This window comes from Leopardus geoffroyi, chromosome C2 (assembly GCF_018350155.1).
Source record: "Leopardus geoffroyi isolate Oge1 chromosome C2, O.geoffroyi_Oge1_pat1.0, whole genome shotgun sequence".
In the NCBI taxonomy this organism is placed as follows: Eukaryota; Metazoa; Chordata; class Mammalia; order Carnivora; family Felidae; genus Leopardus; species Leopardus geoffroyi.
The window spans coordinates 148,253,405-148,269,879 of record NC_059333.1 but is presented as its reverse complement, the minus strand read 5'-3'; the positions used below and the strand labels follow the sequence as shown (position 1 = coordinate 148,269,879).

General features: G+C 47.1%; 1 protein-coding gene and 1 long non-coding RNA gene across 3 annotated transcripts in view; one reads left to right on the top strand and one right to left on the bottom strand.

The window, feature by feature from the left end:
- The window catches only part of CMTM8 (CKLF like MARVEL transmembrane domain containing 8), a 108,125-nt gene that overhangs the window by 27,795 nt on the left and 63,855 nt on the right, over window positions 1-16,475 (bottom strand). The window lies entirely within an intron of this gene.
- On the top strand, window positions 1,100-15,601 carry LOC123575751. The gene is made up of 3 exons (XR_006700976.1): window positions 1,100-2,142; window positions 9,415-9,560; window positions 13,385-15,601. It is a non-coding gene; the product is annotated as an uncharacterized LOC123575751 (long non-coding RNA).

Genomic DNA, 16,475 nt, shown 5'->3' with positions numbered 1-16,475 from the left:
ATTGAATTCCAAGAAATCCAGGAAGAAAGTTGATACATTACAGAGGTTGACATGAGAGCCATCTTGGGTCAGACACAGTGCCGCGTGCTCAGGGTCCAAAGGTGGGCAAGGCACGCTGTTGTTGTCCCAAGGAACGTACTGTCCAGTGTGAGACAACACAATTCAGTTCAACTCTCCTTCACCAGGGTGTTCCGACCATGGCCTATGGCCACATGCAGCCTACTGCCTGTATATAAAGCCCTTGAACACAGCCATGCTCATTAATCTACATATTATCTATGGTTGTTTTCATGCTACAGTGGCAGAGTACTATATGTGGCCTTCGGCTGCAAAACCTAAAGTCTTCGCTATCTGGCCTTTTACAGAAAAAATTTAGCCACTCCTGTTGACCAGCACACATACTGTCTGCCCAGGAAACACGCACACGTGCACCTATATACATGTACTTAATATTTTTGGTTCCTGCATTGATTCAAACAAACCAGGTTATTAATCCCTTGAGCCAGAGGAGGTGATAGGATAAAAGCATGTACCCTTTCCCTGCACCTCAAAGAATTGCATCATCCTCAGGCTGATTGCTGTCTGCACCTGCCGAGTATTTTCTTTATTCAGTCAAAGGGATCTTTACGGGGCGCCTGGGTGGCTCAGTCGGTTAAGCGTCCGACTTCAGCTCAGGTCATGATCTCACAGTCTGTGAGTTCAAGCCCCGCGTCAGGCTCTGGGCTGACAGCTCGGAGCCTGGAGCCTGCTTTGGATTCTGTGTCTCCCTCTCTCTCTGCCCCTCCCCTGCTCATGCTCTGTCTCTCTCTCTGTCTCAAAAATAAATAAAGACATTAAAAAAAAAAAAGGGATTTTTACGTCAGTCATCTCCACGCCCCTTCAGGATTGTAATGTAGCTCTTCTGTTCAGTAAGCATGTGACCTTCTCCACTTATCCACTAGAGGGTGGCCAGACACTGCTTATGAAAGATTAAGGCCCTCTGATACCTGTTCGATGGAGAGACAGCAGAGTTTACCATCTGTCTGGATGAGTTCCTACACTTAAAGCGCATTCCACAGAGGTGGCAGGACGTGGAAGAATAAACTTGGTCTGGTATTCACTCACTTGAACCAGACATTGCCTAGAAACAGATCTGACAAGAAATGTAGCCAGCCAAATGAGATAAGGATTAATTAAGAGAAAGACTTGGAAGGACAAATTTAATCCCACAAGTTCATGGCCTTCTTTGTGTACCCCTATGAGATTTTTACTGCAGTGTATTTAATATTCTATAGGAGGGACTATGGGGAGTATCGACCAGCGAAACCAAGGGGCCTCAGACGCTGCTGATTCCCCAATAAGAAGCTTGGCCTCTTTGGGCCTCTTCTTTCCCAATGTGGAAACGGGAAGAATAGGATAAGAAACCCAGTTCTCCAGTGGGAGTGGGGAGGCCAGCACATGGGAGGAGCATATCGAATCACCTGGGGTTTCACCCTTGTGGTTTTCGTCCTACTTTCCATATACGCCATGAGAGTGGGTGTCTCTCTCTGGCCCTCCTTGACCCCTCCTCAAATACGATTGTAGGAAACCCCTGGGTGCTCCGGAGCAAAACGAAGCTTCAGGCCTAGGTGTTGCTAAGAATTTGTGACTTAACCTTGCTTTTGCTTAGGACTTCAGTCTATGATCAACTAGATCTGCCCTGAGACAATACCTCGGGACCCCAATATTCCCAGAAGGAAATAGAATGCAAATACAGGGCTGGCTTTAAAATATGTCCACAGATTCCTTGACAAGCCTCTCAAATGTAGGATCCTCTTGAATGTAGTGAATTGTTTCTGGTGAACAAAGTATGGCAGACATGATGCTATGTGACTTGGGAGGCTAAGTCATAAAGCCTACCTGCTGCTGTCTCAATATCGTGCTCCAGGGAAGTCAGTTGGTTAGCAGTCACGTTGTGAGGACATTTAGGCAGTCTTACAGAGAGGTCTACATGGAGAGGAACAGAGGCCACCCATCAGCAGCCAGCAGCTCCTTGCCAGCCAGGTGAGTGAGCCCTCTTGGAAGTGGATTCTCCAGGCTCAGTCAAGCCTTCAGTGACCGCAGCCCCAGATGACATCTGACTCAGCCTCAGGAAAACACCTGAGCCACAACCACCTGGCCAAGGTGATCTCGGACTCCTGACCTACAGAAACTGCGAGCGATAATAAATGTTTCCTGTTCTTTGAAGCTAAGTTTGGGGGTGATTTGCTACATGGTAATAGATGACTAATATGCCAAGTTTCGGCCAATTTGGGCTCATACACAAGAGGCAGTGTAGTAGGTAGAATGGACAGAAGACCTAAGTTTGTCACAAACTTGCTGTGAGAAGAGAGGTAGGCCATTTCACCTCCGGGCCTCGGTTTGTAACCCCATAAGATGGGTACAGCACTAGCTAGGTTGCTCAGGGTTTCAAGGTGTTTTGTGATCTGCAAAGATCTAGGCGAACAGCCGTGACTACTGGTCTCCTGTTTTTTCTCCCAGGAAACATGACCTAATGCTCAGCATAGCTGGCAATTTGACAGTAAGGGTCCTAGCACACCTAGCTAGTGAAAGAAGGTGGGGGGGAGGGGTCTGTGCCCATAATTAGAACCAGGATCAGGGTGCAGAGGAAGGACCAGAGCAGGAGTCGGTAGGCTTTTTCTGTAAAGGACCACACAGTAAATACTTTTGGCTCTTCGGGCCATATGGTCTCTGTCACAACTACTCAATTCTGCCACTGTAGCATGAAAGCGGCCACAGACATTATGCAAATGGATGGGAGTAACTGCGTACCACTAAAACTGTATTTATAAAACAGGCAGCAGGCTGGATTTGGCTGCCAGGCTATCATTTGCCAACCTCTGCCCTCCAGCCTTGCTTCTTCACCAAGTGTGTGGTCCCAGAGCAGCAGGATCAGCATCCCCAGGAGCTTGCCAGAAACGCCAACACTCAGGCCCACCCCGCTCTGCTGAATCAGCCTTCGTGGGGAAGGGGCCCAGCAACGGGCTTTCACAAGTCCCCCTGCCGCTCATGTTTGAGAAGCCTCACCTTCCATCCCTCCCTTCCACCTGAAGCCCCGTGCCCCAGGGACCCAAGAGGAATCTCGGATGGCACTGACCCGATCAAAAATCTTCGGATCTATAAAGAACACCCGGAACCTCAGGATTCTCGTGAGTCAGTGAAAAGCATTTGGTCGGTGGTCCTGGGTCACCAATAAGCAAAGCAGCAGCCAGTCCTACCCATACAGCTCAAGGAACCAGAGCAAGCTGTGTGGTGATGGCACCCAGGAGCAGAGGGATGGGAAGTGGCAATAATTCAAGGCCTCTCCTTCCCTGCGGCCTGGATGGATGGAACCCTTTGCCGTCAGATGCCAACATGGCTCCCGGCCCAACTTGTTTCTTTCAGCAAATTTATGCGAAGGCTGAATCCCTTCATTTTAGTGACGTGTGGGGGGGTATAAAAGGCAAGGAGGCAGAGGCCAAAGGATATCTCTTAAGGAACAGAAGAGATGAAAGGTTGATAGGAAAGAAGCAATAGGATGGGAGGGGATGGGATGCTGTAAACCAGCGTCTGCCACTTGCCCGTGGGAGACACTCGATCTTGTAACAACACTGACGTCTTGCCTCTGAGCACCACACCGACCTAAAGTATTACCAGTTACACACTCTCCTCCCACTCAAGCCACACAACAGCCACACGACGTAGATAATCATAATCCCCATCCAGGCTCTGGGCTCAGAGCAGTGAACGGCCATGTCCAAAACCACATTCTACAAAGCTGGTAGAGCCATGGCTCAAAGCCAGGTCCGAGGACTGCTTTCTGCTACAGAACCTCCCAGCACTGCCCACAGGTCCACGGCTCCGCTGGCGGTCAAGGAGAAATCTTACACGTGCGAGCCTTGATTTGTGTTGACCGCACTTCATCACAGGCGCCCTGCGGGGACGGCTCACAGGGTGAACCTGTTTCTCCCTGGGACATCTCCACCTCTGTCCTACCTTTAGGCACCAGGGAAGGAGGAGATCAGACCAAAAGGTTCTGACACAGTGGTAAACAGTATAATACCAGAAGTCACACGGCCACTCTTTAATGTCGATCTCAAAAGAACTGAAATAAAAATCAAACAGGGAGGGCTCTGAAATGCTTCCCTCCACCAAAGATGCAGGGTGTGAAGACCTGAGCCCTCATGTGGAGGACCACTGTACTCTGGGCAGGAGGCTCTCTAGCTGTCTGTCTGGGCTGCTCTTCTCTGGGGTCTACTCACCCCCGGATATTTAACCGGCTCTGAGGGCAGGACAGAAGATGCTTCACCTTCGAGTGAGAGTTCTGGTCTCCTGGACTGCAGGCCTCCCTGCTTCCACGGAGCCGAAGGGGCCCTAGCAGACACTCTTGCCTGTTTGGAATCTATACTCCTTTGTTGTGTCCACTCTTCTTAATTCTGTGGTGTTCGGATTATCAGGCCTTTTTGTTTCAAACAGAAGACAATTTAGGAGACCCTAAAGCATGATGGTCTGTCCAGGAAACACTGGAATCGGGTAATCGTCAACACACCTGTGCTACCCAGTTAGCCTTTGCCCCAATAGCAGCAGATGCACGAGGCCCAGTGGGGTGCAATGGCCATGGGCAGTTAAGTCAAGCAGCAGATACGGAGAAAGGTAACCATCTGGCCCCTAGAAACAAGTTTAGGAATGTCAAGTTGTGGCTCAAAGGGAGTCTGACCTCCACATTTTCATAGAGCCTCTCCCCCAGGCAAGCCAGTCTGCTTCCTTATGGGAGATGCACAACTTACCAGAGCCCTACTTCAAGTGGGCGGACACTTAAGGACAGACGTAGCCCTCCCTTCCACAATTGCCAGGGGCTGCCGGGGGATTGGAGTAATTCCTCTTCGAATGTGAGGTAGAATTCTCCAGCTAAGCCATTTGGCCCTGGGCTTTATCTTTCTTGGGAGGTTTTTGATCATTGATTTAATCTCGCTAATCGTAGGTCTGTCTGGATTTTTAGAATCTTCACGATCCAGTCGTGGAAGGCTGCATGTTTCTCGACATACATCCCTTTCTAGATTATCCTGGAACGTATAGACGTATCATCGTCCTGGTAGTCTCTTGGATCCTTTTCATTTTTGTGACTTCAGTGTTAATGTCTCCTCTTCATTTCTGATTGTTTTGAGTCTTTTCTCTTTTTTTCTTAGCCTAGCTAAGGGTTTGTCACTTTTGTTGATCCTTTGAAAGCACCAATTAAGTGTCGCTTTCTCGATGGCAAGAATCTCATACCCTTACAGCACAGAAATACCTGTATGTATTCATGGGTTCCAATATTCATTGACTAAAGGTTCACCTATTACCATAATAGAAAAGAATCTTCATGGAGAAGGAGGCCGATTTGTCATACTGCTGAAGATTGCCCAGGCAGTTTCAATACATTCCACACTTCAATCTTTTTGACCTGCCATATAAAAAATGCAATTTCTACCTACATTAAGGGCTAGGAGAGGCTTCGGCACTATATGTACAATTTAGTAGTTCAGAATGGAACTTCCAGATGCCCTTCAAAAATACCTCATGCGCCAACTCTGCTATTTCATAACTAAGAAAAATGCAATGGGATCATTTTGGCAATTTTGCCTGGGAGTCTCCAATTCAAACTTCACTCCCAGAGTGAAAAACCAAAACCTTCAGGCAATCAAAAAAATCAAAGTAAGACAACCTCCTTAAAAATAAAATTCCCCTTGGCAGCTAATGAATATCTAAAACAAGTCATCAGTTTTTCACACTCAGACAAATGATTCACCTCCACATTACCTTCCAGAGGCAACTAGAGACAACCAAATTCTATCTCCCGTGGCTCACACAGTCTCAGTAGGGACTGTCAACAAGAAGCTAGTCAAGGGCTGAAGAGGGACTCACAAAGATGGTCGGAATTACCCAATTCTCAAGGTGAAGGGCAGTGTGATACTTGACTGAGGCACTGTCCCCCAGCATGCAGACACTAGCCCCAGGTGAGAAAGCACACTTCCCCTACGCTTCATTCTCTAGCCAGCATTTGGAAGTTCAGACAAGCCTCAGCTCTGCTTCCAGAAGCCAACAGAGCCACCAACCGGAAAGGGAACGATGGCTCATACAGCATCTCAGACAGCTGGGTCTTTTGGCTTCAACACTGTCCTGATGACATACTGGCCTGACTTCTCTCTGCTGGGACTCAGACTCGCAGTGAGTCTCAATTATTTAATCAGGGTTTCTCAGGGTAGTCATTTGTCACATTCAGCATGTGCATTCCAACTATCTATACAAGTTTGATAACTTTGTTTGTATCTATCTATTTATCTATCTATCTTAGAGAAAGTGCAAGAGGAGAGAGAGCATGAACAGGGGAGAGGAGCAGAGGGAGAGAGAATCTCAAGCAGGCTCAGTGTGGAGCCTGACATGGGGCTTGATCCCATGACCCTGGGATCATGACCTGAGCTGAAATCAAGAGTCAGATGCTCACCCGACTGAGCCACCCCGGTACCCTGAGAACTTTGTTTTTAATTAGATGAGCAGCATAATTACGGTAGAAAACTTGGACAATCTAGAAAAACATTAAGAAAACAAAAATCATTCATGCTCTTTTATGAGTCAGAGAAAACTAACCCTAACACTCTGGTAAAGGTGCTTCAAATGCTTAAGAATGTTTCCAATACAGAACATTATAAGCATAATATTTAGGGTCATGAAAAGTAAGGGCTGGCATTTGTAAAGCTCTCAGGAACTATGCCTGGTACAGTAACTTGTTGGGAGATACTATGGGCACTTGTTAGAAATGCAGATCCCTGGGTATACCCCAGACTGCTTAAGAGGCATTTCTTTCTTTTTTTTTTTATGTTTGCTTATTTTTGAGAGAGAGACAAAGCACAGTGGGGGAGGGGCAGAGAGAGAGAGAGAGAGAGAGAGAGAGAGAGAGAGAGAGAGAATATGAAGCAGGCTCCAGGCTCTGAGCTGTCAGCTCAAACTCACGAGCTGTAAGATCATGACCTGAACTGAAGTCAGACACTTAAATGACTGAGCCACCCAGGCGCCCCTAAAGGGGCATTTCTGAAGAAGTCCTGGGCATCTGCATTTTAAGCATTTCCTCACCTCATCCTTATAATCAGGTAAGTCGAAGCGTTCAGCATTCAGGCTGCTACTGGAAGCTACTGTTGGCAGCTTCCTAATAAAGTCCCTTATCTAAAAATGCCTATTTTGTGTTTGTACTGAACTGACAATCTGGTCGGGTAGAGAATATACTCTCTTTTTTTCAGTTTTTTTAAAATAACAGCTTTGAGCTATAATTCATATAACATAAAACACAAAAATGTACAATTCAATGGACTGTAGTATATTCACAGAGTCGTGTAAATACCACCACAATCAATTTTAGATCATTTTCATCCTCCTAAAAAGAAATCTTGCACCCACTGGCAGTCACTCCCCATTTCCCCTCAACCACACTCCATCCCGGCCTCCCAGTCGTAGGCAACCATCTACTGTCCGCCTCCATCAATTTGCCTGTTCTGGACCTTCTTCCATGTTGCAGCAAGTATCAATACTTCACTCCTTTTTATTCATGAAAAACGTCCCACTGTATAGACATGCCACATTTCGTTTATCTATCTGTCAGACAGCTGATGGACATTTCGGTTGTTTCTCCATTTTGGCTATTATGAATAATGCTGCTGTGAATATTTGTGTGTACATGTTTTATGTGGATATAGGTTTTCAATTCCCTTGGGCACCTTCCTAGGGGTGGAATTGCTGGGTCATATGACTCCATATTTAACCTTTTGAGGTAACGAAAGACTGTTTCCCAAAGTGCCTGCACCACTTTACGTTCCTACCGGCAGTAAAGTGAAGCTTCTAATTTCTCTGCAGGGACATCCTTGCCAACACTCATTGTGTTTTTGATTCTAGGCATCTTAGTGGAAATGAAATGGTATCTCACCATGGTTTTAAAAATTTTTTTTTTTCAATGTTTATTTATTTTTGGGACAGAGAGAGAGACAGAGCATGAACGGGGGAGGGGCAGAGAGAGAGGGAGACACAGAATCCGAAACAGGCTCCAGGCTCTGAGCCATCAGCCCAGAGCCTGACGCGGGGCTCGAACTCACAGACCGCGTCACCATGGTTTTGATCTACATTTCCTGATGGCTAACGACTCAGAACATCCTTTCATGTGCTTATTGGCCATTTGTTTATCTTTGGACAGACATCTATTCAGGCCCTTTTCTCATTCTGTAGTTGGGTTGTCTTTTTATTATTGAGTTGTAAGCGTTTCTTTGCATTTTGTTTTTTTAGTGTTTAGTTATATTTGAGAGAGAGAGGGAGAGAGTGCACGCAAGCAGGTGAGGGGCAGAGAGAGGGAGGCACAGAATCTGAAGCAGGCTCCAAGTTCCGAGTTGTCAGCACAGAGCATGATGCAGGGCTTGAACCCATAAGCCGTGAGATCATGACCTGAGCCGAAGTCGGATGCTTAACCGACTGCACCACCCAGGCACCCCAAGAGTTTCTTTTTAAATAGCAGGGTCATCAACGTTTTCCTCCTAATACTTATCTGTTTGTTTATTTGTTTATTTGTATTTATTTTTAAATAGGCTCCATGCCCAAAGCATAGTCCAATGAGGGGCTTGAGATCGAGATCTGGGCTGCAGTCAAGAGTTGGATGCTTAACTGACTGAGCCACCCTGGCATCCCCTCCTAAGCACCAATGGCTATGTTTTAATTTTTTTTTTTAACATTTATTCATTTAAAAAAATTTTTTTTTAACCTTTTATTTTTATTTTTGAGACAGAGAGAGACAGAGCATGAACGGGGGAGGGGCAGAGAGAGAGGGAGACACAGAATCGGAAGCAGGCTCCAGGCTCTGAGCCATCAGCCCAGAGCCCGACGCGAGGCTCGAACCCACAGACCGCGAGATCGTGACCTGAGCTGAAGTCGGACGCTCAACCGACTAAGCCACCCAGGCGCCCCAACATTTATTCATTTTTAAGAGACAGAGACAGAGCACGAGTGGGGCAGGGCAGAGAGAGGGAGACCTAGAATCTGAAGCAGGCTGCAGGCTCTGAGCTGTCAGCACAGAGCCTGACGTGGGGCTCAAACCCACGAACCATGAGATCATGACCTGAGCCGATGTCACAGGCTCAACCAACGGAGCCACCCAGGTGCCCCACCAACAGCTATGTTTTAAATACAGATGAGCCCCAATATTTTAAGAGCTTTTTTTTTCTGGAAGATGTTATCAGGTTACTGTAAATCAAAATTTATTTAAAAAGCTTATTCACAAGAGGATGCACAACATCCTGTTTGGGAAAATAATCACTTTCTAATTTAGTTTCCACGTAAACTCAAACTTTCCTGGATTGCATCTATTTATAGCAACTCTGTGTAAAACTCCATTTCTCATTCTTCCAGCAGCTGAATGGAGGTCACAAAGGTTACTGGACACCAGGACAACCAAAGAGACAGGCACTGCACACGGCCAGTGCGTACAAGAGAGATCATTCAGTGTGGCCAGGGAGATAAAGCAAACAGAAAACCCTGCTGCAGCAAGGCCAATGGTAAGGACCAGAGAAGTGCAATCATGTCATGAGATGCTGAATGATTCCTTCAGGGGCAGCAATAAATAACTCGGGTGCTCAGAGAGGATTAAGGGCATCAGGAAGGCCAGGACCTCAACGGGTGTAGCTGCTCTCCAGGCAGGGGTGAGGCTGGGACTTGGCATCTACATGCTTTAAGGATGTGGGCAAAAGGCCAGAGGGTTGGCAATGCTTGGGACGGCAGTAGGAGATGTGGAGGGAGAGGGCGGTTGGGCCACCCTTGGAATGGCGGGCTAAGGAGTTCAGAATTTACTCACCAGGCAGGCATGATGGAACCAACGGCATTTTTTGGAAACAGGTATTTCTGGCATCAGTGTTTCGGAGTTGGCATATCTTCAAAATCTCCTTTGGTTGGGGCGCCTGGGTGGCGCAGTCGGTTAAGCGTCCGACTTCAGCCAGGTCACGATCTCGCGGTCCGGGAGTTCGAGCCCCGTGTCAGGCTCTGGGCTGACGGCTCAGAGCCTGGAGCCTGTTTCTGATTCTGTGTCTCCCTCTCTCTCTGACCCTCCCCCGTTCATGCTCTGTCTCTCTCTGTCCCAAAAATAAATAAACGTTGAAAAAAAAAAAATCTCCTTCGGCAATGGGAGAAAGTCACGTGACTGAGGGTGGGCTAGTCATCAGGAGGATTTGTTTCAATGCCATGTCACCTAGAAGGCCGGCGGATGGGCAGACAGCAGCAGATCGGGAGCTCAGCCAGGCTGGCCTCTACACTTCTCCCGGCTGCCTTTGCATCTTGGCAGCAGATGGGCGTTCTTGGGAGAGGGTTCTAAGCCTGATGTCCCAAACTGGCTTATTTCATGGGTCCCCCCAAGAGCCTCCACCCTGGTGATGCCATCCTCCTGGGAAAGTGATACTCCTCCGCTTGGTGGGTTCAAATGCTCAGTGCAGTATCTTACAGTTGGCCGCTGGTCCTTTGGGACTTTTCCTGAGACTACTGAGGGATGAGAAGGAATAGCATACAGCACACAACTAATCTTTGGGAAGGACCTGGCAGCGCATTGGGAGTACAGGAAGCCATGTTACCTTAGCATTGGTTTTTTTTTTTTTTTTTTTTTTTTTTTTTTTTTTTCAACGTTTATTTATTTTTGGGACAGAGAGAGAGCATGAACGGGGGAGGGGCAGAGAGAGAGGGAGACACAGAATCGGAAACAGGCTCCAGGCTCTGAGCCATCCGCCCAGAGCCCGACGCGGGGCTCGAACTCACGGACCGCGAGATCGCGACCTGGCTGAAGTCGGACGCCCAACCGACTGCGCCACCCAGGCGCCCCTTAGCATTGGTTTTATCCGAAGATTTGGGGCTGAGGTGGGGAAGAGGTACTATCACAGATAAACCCCTACTCAGCACCTGCTACAGACCTGATGTTTGTGTGCCTCTGAAATTCCTATGTTCACACCTAATCCCCAGTGTGATGGTGTTTGGAGGTGGGGCCTCTGGAAGGTGATTAGGCTCCACCCTCATGAACAGGATTAGCGTCCTTATAAAAGAGAGCCTAGGAAGCTCACTCTCTCCTTGTGCCGACAAAGATGGCCAAATATGAACCAGGAAGTAGGTCCCCATTAGACATCCAATCTGCCTTCATATTGGACTTCCCAGCCTTCAGAACTGTGAGAGGGAAATTTCTGTTGTTTATAAACAATCAGTCTATGGTATTCTGTTATAGCAGCCTAAATGGACGAAGACAGAAATTGAAAATCAAAGCCAGAAATATCGCAGAGGAAAAAGCTCACAGGAATTAAACATATCAAATACAAAACGCCCTCCCCTAAATTTTACCCGGGTAGCTTCATCCTCAGATCCCTGAGAGAATGAGCTTTACTCTCAGAGGTTTGGGATATTTTGGTTGAAAAAATGTAATAAACACAGGCTTATAGAAACAAGACTCGTGAATTTAGATACCTACTGTGACATTTCTCTTCTGCTGAGTGTTCAAAAATAGACAAGCTCCTTCCACTACTGTAGGAGCAAGCATATTATCCATGGCTTAGCACGGACTTTTCTCTGAAGGACAGCTGATCATGGGGGCTTTTTAAAGGTTGCCAGTAACACTGCATTATTATTGGAACCTCTTTTTCCTCCTGCAACTAGTTATACCTAAACACCCCTTGGTCTATTTCACAATTTAAATAGGTGTGTAAGGATCCCCGGGGGTGGTCATAGGTCAGTGCTCCCATTAAAACCAGAATAAGGTGCCAGTGCCAGGGGAGCTGACGTTTTAAACAGTTCACTTAACTCCCTCCTGGGCGAGATGATGTGGGAGACCCCAGTCTCCTCTGCCTTAGATGAGTTTAACAGTAATAATTCCCTAACTGAGGAAAATGAGACTGCTACCTTCTTCACCTGTCTTAGAGAAGCGGGAGGCACAGTTCCATGTAGAGAAGGCCACACCAAAACAAGCCAGTAAGCCTGAGAGGGCTACGTAAACTGTGGCTTGTCCACTGGAGGCAGAAAATGTTAACAAATAGGTTATTATATATATAATAATATATTGTTTATATATAAATATAAATATAAATATAAATATAAATATAAATATAAATACATATATATATAAAACAGTTTTACGTTATAAGCAAACAGCTTCACAACCAGACTCCCGACACCTTACTTTATTGGGTTTTTTTTATTGTTATTACTGTTTTCAGTAGGTCTCATGCCCAGCACAGAGCCCAACATGGGGCTTGAACTCACAGCCCTGAGATCAAGATCTGAGCTGAGATCAAGAGTCGGATGCTGGCTGTGCCACCCAGGCACCACGACACATTTTGATGGTTCTTAATGGTGCAATAGGTTATACTGCAAACCACTGGTGAAAAATTAAAAGCCTGATCATTGTAAACAACATAGAGATGAAGGGGAGCAACATGGGGCTGACATATCCAAGTCAAAGTTTGCCAAAAATCCCCAAAATTCACGTTCCAGATTCAAGGCCACTCGTGGCTGCATCCACCAAAGTTTTTGCAGGGATGTCAGTAACTAGCAGAGCTGGTCAGCTTTGGCCTTGGCTTGCATCATGTTGTAGAGGAGAAAAAAAGAAACAGCTAGCACTCCCTGAGTCCATGTCACGAACGAAAGGATTCCTAAGGATCACCGCCAATCGCTACAACAGCTTGACAATGTTGGCAATTTTGTCCACGTTTTAAAAACGGAGAAATAGGGGCGCCTGGGTGGCGCAGTCGGTTAAGCGTCCGACTTCAGCCAGGTCACGATCTCGCGGTCCGTGAGTTCGAGCCCCGCGTCGGGCTCTGGGCTGATGGCTCAGAGCCTGGCGCCTGTTTCCGATTCTGTGTCTCCCTCTCTCTCTGACCCTCCCCCGTTCATGCTCTGTCTCTCTCTGTCCCAAAAATAAAAAAACGTTGAAAAAAATAAAAATAAAAATGGAGAAATAGAGGCAAAGTTGGCAATTTGCCCAAAGCCAACAACAGGTGGAGGATTTGCACCTGATTTTCTAACGTCAAAAGGCCATACTCACTTATAAGATCTTTGGCCACTTCTGAGTTACGCTCAAAAAACCAGAAAGGGATCTGGCTGTCCAGACTCCTTGGGTAACAGACACGGTCCCGGACAAGCTCAAGTGCAAAAGGGGCTCTTGTCGCAAAGCTCTCAGTCTCTAGGCGACAAGGGCAGGATGACTTGGTCTCTGGTTCAGGAACAACAGAGAACTATTTATGTGCAAGCACTATTAGGAATAAAAGTCACAGACCTACATTGTGGGCAAACGTTACCAAGTTTGAGAGTCAAAGTCTGGCCATGTTGACATTAACTTATAAATACGTTTTTTATGCAGAGAGAAAACAAACTACCTAAGACAGAGATGGAGAATCCGGGGAAAACGTGGAAATGGTTGTTTCATCACTGCAGCTGAGTCCAGGAAATCCATGAACACATCTCCAGGAAGCAAACTGGGGACAGGCGGCCTGACAGACAAGTGACCAGTGGAAAGCTACCAGAGGAGGCCCATGACAGCTGCCGGCTGTCCCTTTTGCTACCCACCCCCCTCCCCAAGCACCATGCTGGCCTCAGGAGCTCTGCAGCTGCCAGATGTGCACCCCGACACCCCCCCCCCCCCCCCCCGCCGCAGTCTTCCAGCCAGACCATCTGAATTTCTCTTGGCTTGAACATCCCTGGGCCACTTGATAACTATTATGCCGGACCTCATTGCCTCCTTGCTTCTGTAGGAAAGGGCTGGCACCTGGGTCAATGTCTTTGGTAAGAGCGCATGAAGCTCTCCGTGAGGTCTAACCCTGCCCAGCCCCCAAAACATCTACTTTGGAGAAGCAGGAACCAAGATCTACCAAGATGCTGTGGGGAACACAAGACGTCCCCTCTGCCGCTTCTGTCTCTGGATATCTTTGTATCCCAGCCACGTGGAAGGAAAATGTCGCCCATGTGGTCAATGTCAGGGCTCTAGCCTCTTAGGGAGAGACTACAGCAACTCAGTCTCCAGTTTCAGTTCTTAGAGAACACTCTGAGTGACCCAGTTTGGGTCAGGTGCCTGCCCCTCAACCACACAACAGTGGCCTGGCTGGGCCAGGTGTGGAGGGTGAAATATCACCATGAGTGAACATGGCTATTGCTGCTGCCATGATATGTAAAGAGAAGGGCTGATAATTCTTAGAAACTCTGTGAGCAAAGAACTCAACAGGTGTTCATGACCAGGACAGCATTAAAAGTGGCCCAGCCAGTTGAGTGGCTCAGTCGGTTAAACGTCTGACTTCGGCTCAAGTCATGACCTCAGGGTTTGTGAGCCCTGCATCAGGCTCTGTGCTGACAGTGTGGAGCCTGTTGAAATTCTGTCTCTCTCTCTCTCTCTCAAAAAGAGGGAGGGGGCAGCCAAGAAGCGATTTACCTATCTATGAGGAGGTTAAAACTCTTATAGGGAAAATACTAAACTTGGTGCCAAGCAAAATTTATTTTCATGCCAGCTCCTCGCTGACTCCAAATGCTCCCAATAAGTGATGCACACACTACTAAAGAATAGTTGAAAGATGACCAAATAATTGCCTTCCTGACCATTCCAAGCAGAAAAACACAAGAAGCCATCTGATTAATACAGAGTTAGTACATAATGTTGGAATAGTCTAAATCGGATTGCATGCTAACTTGGGTTCTTGAACCGCTAGCTGAATACCTCTGGCACCTGTAGGTTTTTTTCTCTAAAATACATATTAGGCTCAAGTTCCAGGTACCTTGAATAAAAGCTTTTTCCCCACAGGAAGAGAAGTGCATCATTTAGCACTGAGGTCAGCAAACTTATTCTGCAAGGGGCCAGATAGTAAATATTTTAGGCTTTGCAGGACAGACAGTTGCAATAACTCATGTCCGTGGTTGAGGCCTGAAAGCAGCCAACGTGTAAACAAATGGGCATGGTTGTGTTTGAACAAGAACTTCTGAAAACAGGCAGCAGGCCAGATTTGGCCCCCAGGCTGTAGTTTGCCGACTCCTGATCTAGCAGATTACAGTTTCCCTTCATAGCAAACCAGGTTTGGGATAATGCGGTGGGGCTCCCTACCCAGGAAGGCACCTTCCTCCTCACCGGAACATTTCAGGGAAGAAGTCAGGACTTGCCTCTCCTTCCTCCCAACGCTCCTGAGAGGGGCCTTCACCTCTTCATCAGTCCACGCTCATGCACACTCACATTGCACACGCACGCTTTTGCTAGCTGTCTGTTTTTCTCTCTCTTCCCACTCTGGTCTTTTGTTCTCAGCAGATTTTCAAGTGGACGAGCCGATGTCTGACCCGAGTCTCACTGAGGTCTGCAATATTGTTTAAATAGCGCCACGTTTTCCTGGGAAACAATGGTGGGTGGCTCTTTCTCTAACAGGAAACTACACCTCTGACATGTGCATTTTTATACTCTGTCTTCCGGCTGGGCCATATAAGTAAAAAGGCCTGTCCTTAGCAGATACCAGTGCTGGTTTTTGAAGCCCAAAGCAATTTCCAATGCATGAAACCTCCAGAAAAGGAAAGCCATTGTCGCCCAAGAAGCACAAAGATGCTTTAAAATAATTTTGGCGGGGGCTGGGAGAGGCGCCTGGGTGGCTCAGACAGTTAAGTATCAAAGTCTTGATTTCGGCCCAGATCACGATCTCATGGTTCATGAGTTCGAGCCCCGCATCGGTCTCTGCACTAACAGCACGGAGCCTCTCTCTCCCCCCCTCTCTGTTCCTACCCTGCTCATGTGCTCTCTCTCTCTCTCTCTCAAAATAAATAAACTTAAAAAAAAAAAAATAGTAAGTTTGGCAGGGGTGGGGGTGGGTAGAGAAGGAAGGAAGTTACCCCAAATGAACTGGAAGTAAAATAAGATGATGGAGTCAAAGAAAGTCACTACTGTTTTCCAGGTGATTTTTTGGGGGGGCAGAAACTAAGTTTACACAGAGTTTCAAAGGTGAAAGGAAACAACATCTCCTTCCTCCCTCATCTTAACTACCACACACACCCCCTCACCTCCACCCCGGGCCTGCACCACACCCTGACTCCAGGAAAAAACAAAGACAAATGCCAAGGAAGGGAATCAGGTACGTCTTGAAGAAACGTAAGTTAATCCAATTCTATTTTTTTTAATTTTTTTATTTTATTTTATTTGTTTTAATTTTTTTTAACGTTTATTTATTTTTGAGACAGATAGAGACAGAGCACGAGCGGGGGAGGGGCAGAGAGAGAGGGAGACACAGAATTGGAAGCAGGCTCCAGGCTCTGAGCCATCAGCCCAGAGCCTGACGCGGGGCTCGAACTCACGGACCGAGAGATCGACCTGAGCCGAAGTCGGACGCTTCACCGATCGAACCACCCAGGCACCCCTCTTCGTTTCTCTTAAATCTAGTCCTATTTCGGATGTACAAGGGAAGCCTGCTGAGGATCTGAGGGTGTGGCCCGGC